The sequence below is a fragment of the Triturus cristatus genome, chromosome 2_2 (genome assembly GCF_964204655.1).
Source record: "Triturus cristatus chromosome 2_2, aTriCri1.1, whole genome shotgun sequence".
NCBI classification, from domain to species: domain Eukaryota; kingdom Metazoa; phylum Chordata; class Amphibia; order Caudata; family Salamandridae; genus Triturus; species Triturus cristatus.
In genome coordinates, this window is record NC_140582.1 from 444,796,320 (window position 1) to 444,817,336 (window position 21,017).

Below are 21,017 nucleotides of genomic sequence, written 5' to 3' on the forward strand. Positions count from 1 at the left end.
TCAGTTTCCTGATGCTAAAGCGGCGATAATGTTATCACCCTTCCTTCATAATATGGCCCATAATCTCTGGCCTCATGTATTTAATTTTAAGGACTTGCTGAACCACACTCTTTCTCGCAGACCCCAGTGTCCTAGACAAATGGGTGACGGAGGGTAAACACTAAGGGCTGGGTACAATAGGCCGACGCTCTGTCTCCGCCTCCCTCTCTTCTTTTGACTCTCCCTCCCCTGCTCCCTTCCACCCACTCCCCCTCCCTTCCATTCTCACTATGGTCCTTTCATTCGGACTACCTTTCTTTACCTCTTCCACATAGCACACATACTTATGTTTCATTTTTGTCTTGCAGGTTTCCTATGCTGCTTCCACTTGAGTCCAACCCACGTTTTTTTATTATACTGTTCTATTAAAGTTACATTTCTATTTATTTCTGTTTTAATAAAGGTTACTTATTTTTTCAAATAAATATCTGAGTGTATAGGTCTTCTTTTTCTGACGACACTTGTCTATTGTTTATTGTGAAAATCATCTGTTTATTGGAGATTTTAAGGACAACATTATTTAATATTAGAGTGCACTTACCAAACATAATCTAACTGACTATTAGACAAATGAAGCCTGGGTAATTGTACAACTGCAAGAGTTCTATGAGTGTATCAATTTATAACACCATAAGTGCTGCCCGTGTGATTACAGAACAAATAAGGCACTGCCTAGGACCACCGAGGCTTCAGGGACTGCCGAGGCCCACCCTGCATTGTTAAATAAAGACCCGGAGTGTGGCGATCCTCGGACTTCAGTTGGCCTTGAACCCCCCGAACAATTAGTAAACAATACCCAGGAAGGTGGCGCTCCCCTAGGCTGCAAAAAGTCTCTGTGCCTTTCCACGCCTAATTTACATGTGACATTAAGATCCCCAGTCCCCGCTATATAATAATTGGATTGGCCACGGAACATTACCCACCCACCAGGGGCCTCTTTTAAAAGAACGGGTGAGACTCCCCTTTTTTGTTTTGTTCTTTTCTCTCCATTTTTACCATCCGCATCCCCTCTATTACAGCGATACAAGGTTTTCCTCCTCTCGCTTCAAGTAGTCGAACAAGTATTTGCTATCACAGGGTGGAAACCATGCACCACCCTCTAATAGCAAACACAAATGTACAGCGAATGCACACCCCGGGACATTGTTTGAGCTGCGCCTGAGAGGTCGCCCTCCCTACTATCATGATGAATTTATTAGTATAAATGCATACTAACACTACTTATACATGTGTAGTACAGCGACCAGAATATAGTGAAGAAGCAGAGGAAGCGCAAACGGGTCTTCAGCACAATGCAAGCAATTTTGCTGAGTGGTGCCTTCTTTTTGCCTTCTCCCACTCGTCGCCAAATTTATGTAGTGAAGAGGCAGACAGCAGTGAATCCAATAAGTAGATTTATTACAAGAAAACAAGACACCTGAAACAACCACCAACAGGAGCAGACAGCAAAGCAACCGTCCAATCCAGCACCGTGTACAAACTCCGCAAGGTTCCCCTCATGACAGCCCTACATTCTAACGTTACATACTGAGGGCCATATTATCAAGGAATGGCATTAAAATTATCGCCGCCTTAGCGGCAGGAAACTGCCACTAAAACAGCGATAATGGGCTTGATAATATGCCGTAGAGAATTCCAATAGAAGCCTATGTTCTCGTGTTAACATGGGTTTCTATTGGTTTCTATTGGAATTCTCTACGGCATATTGTCCTACACCGCCCAGAGCCCATCACTTTACAGCAATCAGCTCAGTTTATTCCCCAAGTCTTCACACCGGTAGGTGTAACTACTTCGCTTCCCGCTTCCGGTATACTATCAACACACAGTAGCGGTCAGTAGTTCGCTTCTCACTCCCTGTATGGTATAAACGCTGACTAACAGTACTTGCACACGTATGCAACAAACATCAGACCACATCACTTTACAGCAATGACCTCACGGTTTACACTCTTGGTTTCATACCCGAGTGTAGCACCATATCATATCACTACCATGCCACTCTGAGCAACACCGTACTATCAGACCGTTAACAGTGATAACAACCTACTGGCGACCGCCAGTAGGTAATCACGAACAAATTACAATAGTTCCTTGATTCTTTTAGATTTCAAAAATTCTCTCTATTACTGTCTTTCTACTTTTCCATATAAATAGTTTTTTTAATATTGAACTACACATCGAAGTCAGGAATGCAACGTATTCTATCAACACACTTTCTAGAACATTTTACAACACGTGGAGGTTAAAAGCTCATCAATATTTTTAAACCTAACGATATTTTTTTGCAACATTTTCTCGAACATTTAACGGCACGTGCAGGTTAAAAGTTCACGATTGTTTTAAGTTCGAACAGTGCCTTCCAAATGCAAGTAGCAGGTGTGGTTGAGTTGAGCAAATTTTATCCTATAATATGTACTATTATATGTACGTGCAAACTGCTTTTTCTTAACCAATCACAAACATACTTTTCCACAAAACGAATGTGCACCCTACTTTTAAAAAACAATGCTTTTCATCTCCCAATCAGGTACCGTTTTGTATGCAAAAAGAAACTAGTTCCCTATCTTTAAACATATCTCTTATTCTACGAAGGAACCGCATGAGCTACAGACATCTTTCCATACCTTCCAGCCATACCTTCAAAATGCTAGTATGGATCGTAGGAAATCGCTATGTTTTCTGGTGCAAGAGGTTTGCAGAACAGAGACGTATTGTCTTAGACCTAGGATTACAAAATGTGGACATTAAATGGTTTGGACAGAGAGAATTGAAGTGGCACCAATTGTTGCCTTTGGTTAACACCCAACATCCAACACCCTGACCTCATGATTGTGCACTGTGGTGGAACGACTTAGGCACATTGACTAGGGTAGATTTGGACAATTGATGTTACTTTTGCCTCAAACTGTCTTTGTATATTCCAATATATGCCAAAGACAGAAGTGGAAATGGTCCAAACAATTTTGTCCTCAGATTGAAAAATCTCCGAAAAAAGTCAACAAAGCTGTCTCTGCATACCTCAGAGACCACAAAATGGTCTCTTTTTAGAGCCACCCTATATCAATATCAGCTTCATTAAAGATTCCCCATCCTGAATACTTGGTTTAATAGGGCCTCAAAATCCATTACTGATCATATTTTTATAAACACTGAGGTAATTTCTCATTGTGCTGGGCAGCAAATTAACAGACTTCATAAAGCACCAGATTTTGAAGTGTTACCTTGACACAATCACATTATCTCCATGCACACTTATGAACAACTTCACAGTCATCTGTCCCTGGAGTACCTATTTTCTTCAGTGTTTGTCTAGCGGTTCCTGCAGCCTGGTAATCTGACAGGGCCAGTGTGTGGGCGTGTTACAGGTCCAAAAAATCAAAAACTAATAGCCCACAGAATGTTTTTTCAAGATGGTCCATCTAATAGTGCCATGACCAATATTGTGTGTGCTGACCACCACCCTACACTACAGAACTGCCCAAGTTCACTTCACAGGTCTTCAAAGTGACACTTCCTTACTGTTAAGAAGCTTCGTAGACAAAACTAAGTTTAAGGCATAAGTTTTAATAGTTTAAGTTAAATACATAACATACCAGCACGACAGGAGCGTTCCGTACGGGTTGCTGGCTGGGTAAGTATTACAAACTGTCAACTGTCAAAGAGCAACCATCAGCTGGCATTCTAGAATGCCAGCTGATGTCACACATAGCATGCACGACGGCAGGGACGCGCGTGGAAGGGGACAGGAGCTTAAAAGGGACAATACGTGGAGAAGACAAAAGTCCAACACAACACATTTCCTTCCGGAGGAAAACAAGGTTGATGTTCATTGCAAAGAGAAAGAAGCGCACCACGGACATGGTTTGTTATTCACGAACAAAGTCTTTGTACTTGCTGGGTTTCTCAACGCTTCGGCCATATCTACTGATACATCCTGCTTCCTTCACAGTATCCCCTTCTTTTCCGTGATCTTCTTCTGACTCAATGATGCTCTCTGCCCCTGGAGGACTCTCCGCATTGCTGTTGTTAGGGTTTCCCTCTTCTGCAATAACTTCCTCAAGATCCTGCTCTTCCTCTGACTGGCAATCACTCTCCACACTGTGTGACTCACCCGAGCTACTAGTGCAAATGTCTCTGTATTCTCCAATAGACTCAATGTGCTCCTGGTCAGTACCAGCCTCAGTGTCATTGGATTGGCATGGCACAGGTGTGCTGTTCTCTTCTCCATCTGACCCTGATCCTTCATTGAGCAACCAGTCAAAGTTGTCCTTCTTGTTAGCGTACACCTGTCCCTCATGTTGTGGTGATCTGGCATTGTCCTGATCAAATATTTCATCGTCTCTACCTCCAACTGTTCGTGTACAAGCAGAAAGCGCGGAGGCATGCCACACTTTCCCATCGCTGAGAAGGGCGGAATTACAAAAGACTTTCTCCACCACCAACGGCATAGAAAATCAATTTTGTCCCTTTTCAACAAAGCCACTTTTTTTTACTCTCACTCTGTCTCCTACTTTGATTTTGATTTGTTCGCTCTTATGTTTTGCATCATATCTTTCCTTACATGCCACTTGTGCCTGTTGGATGCTCTCCCTTATCGATTCACTAGACCACTCTGCTCTCCTAGCTGTTTTGAGCCATCCTATGTTGTCCTTTGATAAGGGTGTCCTTCCTCTCATCGATTCAAAAGGGCTGAAGTGTGTACTCTCCCCTGGTGCTATCCTATATGACCAAATCATTTTGTACACTTCTCTCATCCAACATAGACCGTTGTTCTTTGCTAGTTGTATAGTGCCTTTTATTACTCTATTGAAACGTTCAACCGCACCGTTCCCAGCGGGATGGTACACAAAAGTGGTTTTGTGTTTTATACCATTCCTTTCCATGAACTTTTTGAAGCACCCAGATGTGAATTGACTGCCGTAGTCGCTAACAATAGTTTTTGGTATGCCTTCCTTCGTGAAAACTCTGTCGAGGAACGTGACTATGTCCTGTGTCTCAACCTTGTGGCATACCTTTATCTCTGGCCACTTTGAAAAATGGTCCACCATGAGCACTATGTGTACCTGTTCCTCCTTGTACCATATGGGTCCCATAATGTCTATGCCCACTCTCTCCCATGGCATGCCAGGACAATGTAATGGTTGCAGAGGGGGCTTCATCGTGACCTGAGATTTGTCCGAATTTTCACACTGGACACAGTTTCTCACTGTGCGTTCTATTTCTAAGTTGCAACCTGGCCACCAATACCAGCACTTAATCCTGTGTTTTGTTTTGTTTATGCCTAGGTGTCCATCATGGCATATATCCAATATTCTTTTCCTTAGTGTGACAGGTGGTATCACCTTGCCCTGTCTCAGAATGAGCTCGCCTTCCATGGACAATTCATTTCTGAGCTCCCAGAATGGTCTCAGCTCTTTTCTTATACTCTTCTTGCTGGGCCAGCTACTAACAATGAGTATGTGCACTTCCTGCAGTGTTTCATCCTTTTGGTACGCATTCTGTATGCTGGGGAACTCCTCATTGATGCTTGCCACGTGAAATTCGTCCTCCCTTTCCTCTGGATCCTCATGGTCTGGTAGGGGTAGTCTGCTCAGGAAGTTGGAAACTACATTTTTGGCACCGGGCAGGTACTGCACGTCATAATTGTAATCTAACAGTCTCACAGACAGACGTGCCAGTCTGGGTGATGCATTGTATAATCCTTTTACGGTTAGTACCTTTGTGAGTGGTTTGTGGTCGCACTGTAAGGTTACCCTTTTTCCCCAGATGCCGAAAGTGTTCCAGTCCCCACACACAAGCCAAAGCTTCCCTCTCAATCACCGAGTATCTTTCCTCCATTAGGGTTAGTGAGCGGGATGCAAATGCGATTGCCACTTCCTTTCCTGTGCTACTTGGCTGTGTGAGGACTGCACCTATCCCTCTTCCGCTGGCATCTGTGGTGACAATGCTGCTAAGGCTAGTGTTGAAGCCTTGCAGGGGCGGTGCCTCACAGATTTCCTGCTTGAGGGCATTGAAACTCTAATTGCAACCTTGAGACCATTCAAACTTGTTCCGTGATTTTAAAAGTTGTCTTATACTATATGTCTTTGTGGAAAAGTTCCTCACGAACTTAGAATAAAATTCCACCAGCCCCAAAAATGCTCTGAGTTCCTCTTTGTTCTTTGGAACTGGTGCATCTCTGATGGCATTGAGTAACTTTCTTGGGCTTTATTCCTTCAGGTGTTTTTTTAGCAAACTTGCACTTTTTTCACTCTGCAGTCATCCTACACCTTTCCAATATATTTAGCACACCAACCTCTGGTCGTGGTCCTCCTGGTCTTTGCCCATTACAAGAATGTCATCTTGAAAAATAAGTACTTTTTTTATACCTTTAAAAAGTTCATGCAAGAGCCTCTGAAATAATGCTGCAGCCGAAGCTAACCCAATGGGTACCCTCTTGAATCTGTAACACCTGAAAGGTGAAATGAAGGTGGTGAGGTGCCTGCTTTCAGGGTGCAGAGAGACCTGATGGTACGCCGCAGCAAGGTCTATTGTAGATAATATCTTCATGCCTTTTGTCAGGGAAAGTATTTCATTTATTTTAGAGAGTGGATACTGATCAACCAGGATACTTTTGTTGAGGTCGTGCAAGTCAATGCACAACCTCAATTTGCCGTTGGGCTTGCGGGCAACGACCAAGGGTGCGACCCACTCTGATGATTCCGTAGGTTCTATGATGCCTGCGTCTTGTAAATTACCAATTTGCGTCTTCACCTCCTCCCTGAGTGAGAACGGAATGTGTCTCACCTTGTAAATGTTAGGGATGGCATTTTCCGTTAGCTTTATTTTATGTTGAAATCCTTTCAACTTTCCTATGGTGCCATTGAAGACTTTTGGGAACCTAGCCGGAATGGTGGACTCACATACGTTGTCCTGTTGCATGACAAGTACGGGTTCCGAACTGTTGGGATTGAGCCTGATTCCTAATTTTCCTTGGTCCTTCCATCCAAGTACAGAAGGACCCGTGGCCGAGAAATTTAATATACTGGTTGTAGTTCTGTCCTTGAAAGCAAACTCAAGCTCTCTACAACCCATCAGCTGAATGGGTTCACCCGTGAATGTTCTTAGTGTAATATCTGCTGATTCCAAGACCTTCCCTAGTTTATGTTGGAATCTCTCCTTCAATACATTTCTGTTGACAATTGTACAAGGTGAGCCTGAATCTGCTACTATCTCAATGCTCACTCCTCCTATGGTAACCATGCACAAAGGTTTTTTCTTGTTACCTTACTCTTGAGTGTCATTTTCAGATGCTTCAGTTATATTGAGCACACACAAGTTGTACTCTGACTCATCAGACGAATCCAGTTAATTTTCATCATTCTCCTCTACCAATTTTACTTTTGCTCTCACTTTCCTTTGACACGCTTTTTGAAAATGCCCCACCAGTCCACATTGTGTACATTTACTGTTCCTTGCAGGACATTTCCAGTCATTCGCTAAATGTCTATTGCTACCACAACGATAGCATTTAAGTTGCCCAAAGTTTTTCGTTCCCCTTTATATCCAGTCTCATCAGTTACTTTGCTTTTATTAACAGTGTGCTTTTTCTTGCTGCCGCTTATTTTCGCCACTACACTGGTTTCATCCTGTTTGCCTTTATCCTCATTGAGTACCGCTTTAGCACATCTTCCTGTCATTTCTGCTCTTTTAACTATCTCAATCACTTCTTGGAGGGGTTTCTCACTTTGGCCCACAATGCATCCTGTATGCTGGGATTTGCTGCACACAACACTATCTCATCTCTTATTAAATCATCATACATATTTTCAAATTTACATGTGAGCGCCACATTTTGAAGTACAGAGACGTAGTCCTCAATACTCTCCTCTTTCCCTTGCTTCCTTCTGTAAAATGTATATCTGTTAACCGCTACACATAGTTTTAATAACTATCCAAGTCTTCCATGGCATTGGCAAATACGTCTCCCTGTTCTCCTACTCGCAATTTCTTGTTTATGCTGTTATACACTCTCAGTCCACCAGCACCCAAACAATGCAGCAGTACTTTCTTTTTCTCATCAGCTGACAAGGGTTCATCTGCCTTATCAAAGGTGGAGATATAGTTATTAAAAAACTCACGCCATTTTTCCCACTTTCTTTGAGGTTCCCCTGATCCCATTAAAAACGATTGTGGGGGCGATAAATTAGATTTGTTTCCAGATGACATGTTGTGTATATGCTTACACAGAAGAGTACCAGTCCTTCAGAATATACGAACCTTGAATTTAATCGTAGTATTGTTCTAGAATCACCAAGAGTGCGTCTAGCTCATCAACTCTATGTGTGAATTTTGTTTTACATTTCCCCTCAAGTAAGGCTAACACCACAGTTTATTATATTTTCCCTTAAATTCCTTTTACTCTCACTTGTTTCAAGTCTGCCGCTGTGCCTTGCGCTTTGCTCCGGTGCTGCCTGCTGTGATATTGAAGTGTTTAAACGTCCCGGAGATTCTTATTCAGTTTCACTTTTTTTTTTCCAAAATGGCGGCACGCACCTTTCCTGTGCATCAGACGAAAGGCTAGACCGCTTTTATTCTCCTCCAAGATGGTGCATCAGAGCGTGCTATGTAAGCACGACGCCTTGCGTCACTGCGCACATCAGTTCTGAGGTGAATATGCGATTTTAGTCATACGTCAATTGCACACTACACTTTGTTCTCCGGACAGACTCTATGTACAGCTGCGCACTTGATTATACTTCTCACCTCCTCCTGTCGTCTTCACTTTTACTCCTTTCAATGTTCTCCGTGCATTCCTTTCTGGCATCGATGGCACGGACAGCACGCAACTCCTTCCAGAGCCTAATATTAAATTAATAAATCACCTCCGTGTGCAATGCAATTAATTCAAATCCTCCTGTTTCAATGCACAACGAATTGCAGAGTCCCAAGATCAGGTAACTGACCTGCTAATTATTCTTGTTGCGAGTTCATTTACATCGCGTGGGCTCTCTGGTGTGTTGTTCAGTTCTCCTCATCGCCAACAATGTTAAGAAGCTTTGTAGGCAAAACTAAGTTTAAGGCATAAGTTTTAATAGTATAAGTTAAATACAACACTCCAGCACGACAGGAGCGTTCCATACGGGTTGCTGGCTGGGTAAGTATCACAAACTGTCAACTGTCAAAGAGCAACCGTCAGCTGGCATTCTAGAATGCCAGCTGATGTCACAAATAGAATGCGAGAGGGCAGGGACGTGTGTGGAAGGGGACAGGAGCTTAAAAGGGACAATACGTGGGGAAGACAAAAGTCCAACACAACACTTACATCACACGTATCATTGTTTCAATGTACACTCTACGGTCTTCAGTGATTCACATCATGGCCATCCCTAACCATTTCTGAGCAGGCCCAATTTTAGAACCTTGTCTCTGCCACACTGTAGTTTAATGCTCTTCCCCTGGACATGAAATCACTCTCATTACAACCAGTTTACAGGAAAGCCCTTAGGTTTACCCTCATGATCTTGGAGAACCTCCATGAGTAGCCCCTAGTACAATTGTTGTTTGCCTTATTACAGACTCTCTAAAATTCCACTCCCCTTGACTCTAGTGTCATTTATGTGTATTCATGTCTGTGTCTTTAACCACAGCAACACCCAGCTTAGCACACCCCTTGGTTTATGTGACTCCCTGACTGTCATGTTCTCATGTACCATGACTGTCCAGCCTTTTACTGATGAAGATATGTGTAGTGAGGAGGTCCACGCAAGAAGGATGTAATTAAAGATGATTTATTCAAGCAGGTAACATGTTGAAAAGTTCCAGTACAACAGGTAGTTGAGTTGTGAAGAGGAGCCCCACCAGGAGCAGCCTGCCTGCTGTTCAGCCCATGCTCAACTGTCGCTTTACCTCTCTGTGTCCCAACATTCCGAGGCACATCAAGACTCCAACATTCTATTGAGCACAGAGCACAAGCACTGGCTGAGCAGGAGGTGTAAAATACATTACATTATCAAATGCAGGATACTAAATATCCCCTTTACTTACAACAAAAGCACAAGTCCAATATATGTTATGTTATGTTATGTTAAAATGATTTCTATAGCGCTCTGTTACCCAGAGGTGTCCTGGCGCTGTGCACTACCCACCTGACATTAACCAGTAATTATGCTGAAAGAGGAGATTATGTAAATAGACAGGTTTTTAATTATTTCCTAAAAAGAAGAAGCTCAGTGATGTTTCTAAGCTGGAAGGGCAAACCATTCCATGCCTTAGCAGCACAATGGCAAAAACTCCTACCTCCCCAATTAGCTTTGTAATAGTGGGGAAGGGTAACTAGTTTAGCCTGAGCCAAGCGTAGAGCTCTTCTGGGGACATACCACTGAAGGGCATGTTTCAAAAAATCAGGACCAGCTCCACTGAATGCCTTAAAGACAATGCACAGTGCCTTGAACTGAATTCGTTGTTTGACGGGTAGCCAATGGAGTGTCCTGAGACCCATCCTTATAGAGACAAATCTAGGTGTCCCTGTGATAAGCCTGGCTGCCGCATTCTGCACGATCTGGAGTCTGACCAGATGTCTCTCCTGGATGTTAATATAGAGACTGTTGCAGTAGTCCAGTCGGGACAGAATGAGTGCTGTGACTTCGGTCTTCAGGCTGTCTTCAGGGAGGAGGAGTTTGATTTTCCTAAGGGTTCTTAGAATAAAAAAGCAGGAGGAAACAATCCTGCTAATTTGGTCACCGAAGGAAAGCTTCGAATCAATAATTACTCCCAAATTCTTAGCCCAAGCCACAGGTGCTGGGGGTGAGCCCATTGCTGTTGGCCATTAATCTGGAGTCCAGAGGTTAACGATGTTCCCAAAAACAATCACCTCTGTTTTGTCTGCATTAAGCTTTAGGCAGTTAGATGCCATCCAGGCTGAAATCCCTTGCATGCAGTTATGGCAACTGGATCCAATCTCAGCCTCAAACCCCTTTTTAATAGACAACACAATTTGTGTGTCGTCTGCATATGAAGTCAACTGGAATCCAAATGATCTAATCAGGACGGCCAGTGGCGCCACATACACAGTAAACATTGTGGAGCTAAGCGAAGATCCCAGCGGAACACCACAAGGAAGGGAAAAAGGTCTGGATCTATCTCTGGCAAGATCTACTGTCTGGGTTCTGTTAGTCAAGAAAGACCTGAGAAGATCCCAAGCCTTGCCTATAACCCCGGCCGCAGATAAACGGTCCATCAAAACAGCATGATGGACCGTATTGAATGCGGCCGAAAGATCCAATAAGATGAGTATGGTGGCACCTCCTTGGTCCAAGGCCTTTCTAACCACCTCTTCAGTGGATTTAATCAATGCCAGCTCCGTGCTGTGTTCAGCACGAAAGCCGAACTGTGTCTTGTCGAGCAAAGAGTTGGTTTGGAGGAAAGAACTGAGTTGACCATTCATGGCCTTCTCGATCATTTTCCCAGGGAAAGGGAGCCGAGAAATGGGCCTATAGTTACACGGATCAAGTGGATCTAGGTTGGGCTTCTTTAAGAGAGGGAGGATGGAAGCTATTTTCCAAGAGCTCGGAAAATGACCATTATCACAAATAGATGCAAACAATGGCGTAAGAACTTCCACGATCACTTCCGGAACCTGTTTCAGAATAAAAACTGGACAGGGGTCCAAAGTGGAACCAGATTGAATATCAAGTAAAAGTTTAAAAACATCAGGTAAATTCAGTGATGGAAAATGATCTAGTGTTGGAGTGTACTTGTTACCATCAATTGGTTGTGTTAAAACGGCCTCCATGGCATCAGTGGGCGTGAAGGAAAAAGAGGAGAAGATCTTTTCTACCTTTTGTAGAAAGAAAGCAGCCAGAGTCTCACACAGTTCTGGACTATTTTCGGTTTTGGGACTAGCAGAAGTAGTAAGTTTGGAAATTGTGTTAAACAGGACCTTAGATGAGGGTCCTGCCTTCCTAATTTGTTCTCCAAAATATATCTTCTTGTTTTCAAAAAGCAATTTTTTGTATTTGGAGAGACATAATTTATAGATCTCTTTGTCATAAATATCATACCTTTTCCTCCACTTACGTTCTAACTTTTTACATTCAAGTTTCTGTTTTTAAAAATTTTCAGAATACCAAGGGGCAGAAGGCACTGTCCGTTTGAGAATACATTGTTTGCCTGGCGCAAGTTTCCAACAAGCAGAATCTATCCATTCCGTGTAAGAGTTTGTATCAAATTCGACATTTAATGATGGAGCAGGCCGTGAAACTTTCAGCAAATTCCCCAGTTCTGAACTACCAATGTTTTTCCAGGCCCTAATGGTTGTGGCCACCTTAGTAGAGGATTTGAAAAAATGACGATCAGTCTGTTTAAGATCAAAAAGAATCGCCGCGTGATCCGTCCAAGTGAGTGGAACAGTTTTGGTATAGGTAAGGCAAGGATTGTTTGAGAAGATCCCATCCAGAATATGTCCAGCAGAGTGAGTGGGATCTGTCACTAATTGCTTGAGATCCCATCCACTAAATATCTGCTGCAGTTTGATATTATCAGTGTCGGTAAGATCTTCAAGATGAAAGTTGAAATCTCTTATCACCGTAAGAGACTTATTACACAACCCTTCCTCCAAAAGTGTACCAATAGAATCTATGAACATACCTTTAGACCCTGGGGGTCGATAAAGAAGAATGGCATTGAATGTGTCGTGATCTGATATTTGCATGTTAATAGACACTGCCTCACAAGCCAGATTGGAGGTCTTAATAAAGGAGGGCTTTAGAGCTTCATGATATATCACTGCCAGTCCGCCACCTCTTTTGGTAGGTCTGTCAAGAGTAAAACATAAAAAGCCGGAGGGAATGGCATTAACAAGATCAGGGCCCGACGTTTCATTCGTCCAGGATTCCGTTATGAAGGCTAATTTGATGTTAAAATCTTCCATGAACAAAGCACATTCTACACTATGCTTAATTAAGGACCTAGCATTAAGGAGAAGACATTTCAGAGGCTCATGATCAATTAAACTTATCCTGCCCCTGAGAGTATTGCCCTCTGTGCTACCGGATTTATCCGCGGTCCATGTGTTGTGACATTTGTGACAGTGCTCAACCAGCAATCCCCTGATACAGTCAGGGTTTATCCTTGTACAACTGGGCTTGCCCCCTTTCGGGTCCCAGCTCAGTAATTCCTCCCTGGAATAACTTCTGACGGCGGATATAGAAGGACCAAGGGAATTGGCCCTAAGCCCGGACTTAGCGCGGACGGGCGCAGACGGGATTGCCTTTGGCGCGCCTTCGGCGCGACCGCTGCGCGCGTTCGCTGCGCGTTCGCGGCATCGTGAGACTTATGCCGAGAGCTTTCCAACAACTGTAGCGCTAACCGCTACCAGTCAAAATGGTGGTGACCTGTGATTGATTCCCCCTTCCGGCCCCGTGAAGACACGGCGTGTGGAATGAGTAAGCAGCAATATATGAATTGCAGGATGACAAAATACGTTATGTGCAAATGGCAATCAGTGGTTAAAAACACAAATGACAAGTAAGTTTAAAATAGTTAAAATAATTAAGAAGAGTTTCAGCAAGTCTCAAACACCAACCTGACGAGCATTCAACACAGCTTCGTCTTAGGTGGTAGTGCTGCGCGTTTGCGACAGCGTGAGATTTATGCCGAGAGCTTTCCAACAACTGTATCGCTAACCGCTACCAGTCAAAATGGCGGTGACCTGTAATTGATTCCCCCTTCCGGCCCCGTGAAGACACGGCATGTGGAATGAGTAAGCAGCAATATATAAAGTGCAGGATGACAAAATACTTTATGTGCAAATGGCAATCAGTTGTTAAAAACACAAATGACAGGTAAGTTTAAAATAGTTAAAATAATTAAGAAAAGTTTCAGCAAGTCTCAAACACCAACCTGACGAGCATTCAACACAGCTTCGTCTTAGGTGGTAGCCTCATTTATATTAATAAAATATAACCAGAGAAAACAAAGAACAGAATGCATAGGAGGAACAATGGTGTTACAGAGTAAACGTCAAGGAAAAGAGTAAGCAAGACAGAGCGAAGAGATAGAAGGGAGAAGACAAGGAGGAGGAGGTAAAGTGTAAGTATGCAAATAGAAAAAACCCATCCTCTACAACAATGAAATAGAAAGAAAGAGACAGTGAAACGCATAAGAAGAAATCAGTAGTAGAAAGAGACACAGATACACCAAAGATTACCCTTACGCACACCCACTGGCCAGGCAGGCAAGCAAGGAAGTAAGGACAAGGCTCGACGCGAACAGAACAGAAGACAAACCCAAACACAAGAAGAAGAGAAGGAAGGAACTCCTCCGGAGCATTGGAGAATGAGAAGAACAATGCAGAAAAGGAAAGGCAAAAGACCCAGGAAGAATAACAGCGAATGTGTATGGTACAGATTCCAAAGATGAAAAGAAAGTGAACATCAATAGGAAAGCTGAACTGGAGAAAACAGGGAAGAAGCGAAGAGACACAAACAGTCTCACTTATAGTCCACCCCATTTTCAAATAGACAATTCAAATAAGGTATTGCTTATAGAAAACAGGACTATAACATAATAGAAATAACATAGAGAGAAAATAACAGCCAATGAGACTGAAACCCATGACCGTCCTCTACCCCAAGGCAAAAAGCTGAGGAGCACTGTGAATGGGACTGAAACCCATGACATAGTAGCCCATGTAGTCACAACCCCCGTGTAGAGGTAAAGCACTGCGTAATGTAGTTATGGGACTATGACCCATAAGCAAGTACCCTGGGAGAAGGGTGAAAGATAAGATAAAATGGGACTATAACCCATAAGACGCCCTGTGTGAGGGTAACAGTGTAGATGTAAATGGGACTGTGACCCATGAAACGGTGCCCTGTGTAAGGGTAAAAACCTTAAGTAGCCCAAGTAGGCAAATGTATGAGCAAATGGGGCTGGTACCCAATCCCATCCCTGAGTGGTGAGGAAAACAAAGTGTAAAATGTAACCATGAAAATGGAACAAGCTCACGAAACCCACTAAGCAATCCCCTGCAAGATAATTGCATCAAAACAGTTATGTGGGAAATGCAAAGTCCATGGTGACAGAAAATGCTTGAGGTGAACTAGTCACAGGGAAACTTTGTGAAAATGTCATGCTTCTTAATAAGCGAAAACTTGTCTCTAGGCGATATTGGTGTGCGTGTCACTGTAATATTTCCCTAGTGAGACAATGACACATGTTATGTTATGTTATGTTAATAAAATGTGTAGAGCGCAACGGTTACCCTAGGGTGTCCTGGCGCTATGAATTACCTAGCTGGAAGAGCGAAGAAATCATTGAGTAATGAGCCAAGTCTTCAAACCCTTCCTAAAAAAGAGAAGACTGGAAGCGTTCCTCAAGTAGAAAGGCAGATCATTCCAGGCCAAGGATGCACATGCCGTAAAGCTCCTGCCGCCCCAGCTGGCCTTTTTAACAAAGGGTGTCAGGACTTTTTTCGCTCCAGAGGACCGAAGGGTGCTACTAGGAACGTACCATCTAAGTTTGTGCTGCAGGTATTGTGGACCTATCCCATTGAGGGCCTTAAAGACTGTACAAAGGGCCTTGAAGCATACCCTATGCTTCACAGAAAGCCAGTGTAGCCTGGTTAATTCTATTACTACCAAAACAAATTTCGGAATACCAGATAGCAGCCTAGCAGCCGCATTTTGAGCCATCTGCAGCCTGTTGACCAGATGTTTACGGGCATTCAAAAGAATGCCATTACAGTAGTCCAATCTTGACATAACAAGCACCGTGACCACCGTCCTGAAATTTCCCTTGGAAAGGTAAGGTTTAATTTTCCTTAGAATTCGTAACCACATAAAGCAGGCGGAGACCACGGTGCTTATATGATCACTGGCCAACAGTCAGGGGTCCAAACATTGGGATTATTTCTAAAGACAATAATCTCGGTTTTGGACGAGTTTAGTTTTAAGCAGTTTGAGGCCATCCATCCAGCTATCTCCTTCATGCAATCATGAAAGCGCACTCCCGTTTCTTTTTCCTTACCGTCCTTAAATGATAACACTATTTGAGTGTCATCCGCATATGAAGTTAGCTGAAAGCCATGAGATTTTATAAGGCCTGCCAGCGGAATCATATAAATGTTGAAAAGGGTGGGTCTCATTGAGGACCCCTGATGGACCCCACAAGGATGGCAGAAGGAGTCAGATTTATGGTTGTCCAAATTAACGGTCTGGGATCTGTCAGAGAGATAGGAATGTGCCAGTTTCCAAGCCACCCCTTGTACTCCCACCTCCGACAAACGGTCCATCAAAACCAGATGTTCAACCGTGTCGAAGGCTGCTGACAGATCCAGTAGGATCATCACAGCCTTCCCACCACCATCCAAAGCCACACTAACTTCATCTAAGGACTTAATTAGAGCCAGTTCAGTATTGTGTTCGGCTCTAAAACCGAATTGAGTTGAATCCAGTATTTGATTAGTTTGAAGATAGGTACTAAGCTGGCTGTTCATAGCCTTCTCAATGATTTTCGCTGGCATTGGGAGCCGCGAGATAGGCCTGTAACTGCCGGGATCTGTGGGGTCCAAAGTGGGCTTTTTCAATAGAGGGAGAATAGAAGCAATTTTCCAGACCTTCGGAAAATGCCCCTAGATCAGGATGTCATTGATCAAAGGATGTAAAGCAGCCACTATCATCTCCGGGACAGTTTTCACAATCGGGACCGGGCAAGGATCTGTGGGATCACATGAGATTCTTGCGCACCGGTTGGGGCTGTCAAAAACGAGATAATAATGGACTATTTAGAAATTCACCCCCTGTCCGTGTAGGAAGCATTTTAGTGTTCGAGCGATGTGAGCGAGTTACCAAGCTGACGTGCATTGCCCAAAACAGAAAGGAAATCCGAAGGCATACTTTTCCTTTAACAGAAAGGACCCGGAAGCGGTAGGAATACCTGAACCTTAGCCATATGTGGTCCGGAGTGAAAAGCTGAAAAGCAGTGGTACTAGAAATCCCGCGACGTGGCTAGTACCATTGCTATCCCAATGTAGGGAAACGTAAGGTGAATGAACACACGGTAGATGCACAATAGTGAACGATTGGGGGGTGGACAACATAAGAGACCCAAGGCAATGTCAGGCACAGTTTATACCTGTGAACGTCTTGTAAAATACATCATCTGTGAGACGACTTTAGTAAGGAGCAGGTGGGCATCTCCCAAATGTTGTAGCACTGTAGTAGACGATAGAAACCAGCAGCAAACACTGTATTGTAGAGAAGATACCTTTGCGCTGCAACACTTGCTGTAGAAGTTAGTGTGAGGATTTTCACCAAGTTATTCAGCAGAATGATGGTGTTCAAGATGACAGAACCACATGTAGAGGGTTAAAAGTCCAAAGTACGGAGTGTGGATGAGCACAGCACGCCAGCTGTCTGATGGTGAGTACACTGGTGGGGCTGAACATTCCGAGGCACATTCTATTGAGCACAGAGCACAAGCACTGGCTGAGCAGGAGGTGTAAAATACATTACATTATCAAATGTAGGGAACTGCATTCTCGCAAATAAGTATGTATTATCATTGATCATGCACAATTCATTTCAGTGAATTAAACCTGATGCATGTATTGCTCTATATTGTTATCTGACTCCCTTATCATCCAGGACGGTTCTGCTGTGTGTTTTTAATTCCTCAAATAGCCCCATGAGCGAAGGCTTTCTCTTGCAGAGTTTTATATAGCGCGAACTTGACCCGAATCCAATCAGGTATCAGAGCGCTTTACATAGCACCAGTTATGTTACACGAGGACACACATTCATTTTTTGTTAGGCACAAGGAGATGAAGTGATTTGCCCAGAATCACAGGATGCTCAGCGTCATTACCGTGTCTCGAACCCAGTTCCCCAGGTCCGCGGTCGAGCGCCCTAGCCGTTAGGCCAACTCCTTTCGAACTGCAAAGTATAATTTTACAATTGAAACAAATCCCTGGATTCTTGTGCAGCGAGTGCTATTTTTAGAACTGGTACACTTGGTGTTAGCTGGTAAGCAATGCAATTTAGCAGTTCATCAGGTTCAATGAAAACATCCGTGGTGGATATTATACCCCAATAGCAGCAGTGGATCAGTGTGGAGCACAATGAGTGCCTGTGTGACCCGGATGCACGTACTCCCAAAACTGAAACGGTATACTGAGTACTTAAGTTTCAACATTTATATTAACCCACTTTTCTGGTAATGCCTGAAGTTGCTTCTCAGTGTGTTAAATAGTTTTATGACTGTATGTGTTCAAGTTTCACTGAATTACATAAGCCCTAGCGAAAAGTGTCAGAGCGAAATGTGTGTAGAGGTGAAGGTGTAAATAAATCAGAGTGGGATCTGTGTAATCCGAGTTTATTCGAAATAGTTCGTTGCCTGTTTGTGTGTTCATGAAGATTGTGGGGTGTGTGAATTCGGAATTGTGTGCGTGCGTGGGTGTGTGCGTGCGAGTGTGTGTGTCTTCGATAGAATGATTTCAACTGGCAAAACAGCTCTCCCTCTCATAGGTTCCACGACTTTAAGACAAACAGGATCTTTCCTCTACAGAGCCTTGGTTCATGTACCTGCTGGTATGTTGAAAGTCCAAAGTTGTCAGTTCTAAAACACTGTTCGGCGCTGTTTGGAAAGAAACTGTCGCGTTTTTAGATTCTTTTGCTGTGTCTGCTTGTTTAGGTCTGGGACACAGACCGATGTAGCTGTATTGCTTCCAATACATACATCATACATTTAAAGTGGGGTCTGGGTCAGTCATTTCCTTATAGTTGATGGCTTTCTTGTCTATCTCACTTGTTTGTTATAGAGTCGATGGCCTTCGTTCGTGTTCCTTTATTGGTCCTGTCAAGTACCATTTCGGTCTCACAGTGTTGTGATTGGAGCTGTACTCTCCCACTGCTGGCTAGACGGGCCTCTTTCAGCTCCATGGGAATGCATGTGTGTTCCTTGCTCTCTATCTCCTACGAATTTGTATTCCCTTGATTCATTCTTAATTTAAGCTAGATATCACACACGACCTAATGCCACAAGAGTCATGGAGTCTAGTGAAGGACCAGTTTTACACTGAACATGTAGCTTCTTTCTGTATCAACAGCTTTTAACATTGTTGATGGGAGGTGCACCCCTAAAAGTCAAAGGTATGCTGCCTTCTCTTATCCAAGCCATATGTATGTAGGTTCTTGTTGGCGTTTCACAGATTTATGATAGCCTGAGACTAAACACGTATTTTCCTCAGTGTTTTAACCCTTTCTTACTGAAGGGCAGGGAACACCTTTTGGCATAAAAATATACACATTTGGACAAATCACATGACCTTTAATTTATTTTCCATTTTATTTTATTATTAGAGATTTCTATAGCGCGAACAAGACCCAGAATAGGGTATCAGAGCGCTTTACAAAACAAAGCAGAGTAAGTATAAACTTTTTGCAAAAACAGAGCAGAGAAAGTATCAAAAAATCTTTTTAACAAGTTTCGGCAGGTAGCAGAAATGATAATAGAGATGATTTGTTTGGAGCAGTAGGAACAGGTTCGAGTACGAGTAAGTCATAGAGGCGAAAATGTCATTAAGGGGAGTTTAGAAACAAGTTGGCGGTAGTAGACTGGTACAGTGCCTTGCCAGTCAGTGTAATAGCTGGTGTGATAGTCTAGCCCCATCCGGTGAAGCAAGTGCGGAATTAAGGGAGGAATTTGCTCATCAGGAATGATTTTGCTTCCCTTTTGAATAGTGGCGTGGAAGAGATTTTCCTGATGCACGGAGATAGTGAGTTCCATATTCTTGGTGCATGTCATGTAGTTTGGTACAGTTGGCTTTATATGGGAAAGGGCTTGCAGTATTACTGCATCTCATGCTCCAGCAATTGAGCACCAAGCACGGACGTCCAGCCAGGCCTTTGCCAGGATCTTTCTCTAGTGTTGTGCGCAGAAACATATGTCTTGTTTGATGCTTGAAGACCTTCCCTGGATGTCCAAGGCCTTGATCCTGAGCCAGCGCTTCTTCACATCTGGCCTGTTCGGGCAGGACACCCAGATGCTAATTTCGTGCCAAATCACCAGGTATGCGATGTTGGTCAGATGGGTCTCGGGCCCATATAAAGCTCAAGCAAACTGTCCAGGTAACGTCTCTCTGAATGAAGATGAAGGCCATTTCTATCCCCTTCACATCATTGTGGGGGCTATGAGTGGTGTAGGAGCGGCAGGATGAATTTGGAGGTTGGTTAAAGGGCTGGATGGCTCAGGAAAGTCAAATATGGCACTTTGGCGTAACTTACTTCTGGATACGCACAGTCGGTGTAATATGCAGCAAAAAAACTTAAAAAGTCTGAAATGGAAGACATTATAGGAGGGAGTGCACCACTCTTGATGCATTCAGATGTAACTAGGGACATCATACCTGCTAGGGAACCTAAAAAAAACTGTCACATTCATAGACAAAAACTGTTTGAAAATGATACCTAGTAGTTGCACGCGTGCACAACAGGTATAATATCTCAGACAAGTCAAATAGGAAAATGAGGCTTTGACACTTTTTTCCCACAACACAATAAAATATTGAGGCTGAGCATTTATTAAGTGGGATTCACATGGGCATGTTGAAACCAGCTCGGGAGGTATTTTCTACAGTTGATTGGTGACTTAACACTGTCCTTTCAATTAAGCCTGGGTGGTGAACTCCGCTCCGCTTGCGTAGTTTGCGGAGATTTCCGCACTCTGCATTAAGCAGAGCTCACGGAGTTAAAAAAAACTCCGCTACACGTAGCGGAACAGATTTTTTTCCTAGCTTTCAGTCGTCAACATCAAGTTGGTGAGCCCGAGCGAGGAAAATCCACTTCTCAGCGAGATTTTTCCTTGCTCGCAATCGTGAACATCAAGTTGGTGAACATGGAAAATCAACCTCCCGACGAGATTTCTCAGCACGGGCGGTCGGATTTCTCATTGCGTGTGGTTGCGTATGCTCGCGATCGCTCACGTTGGGAAACCGTCCG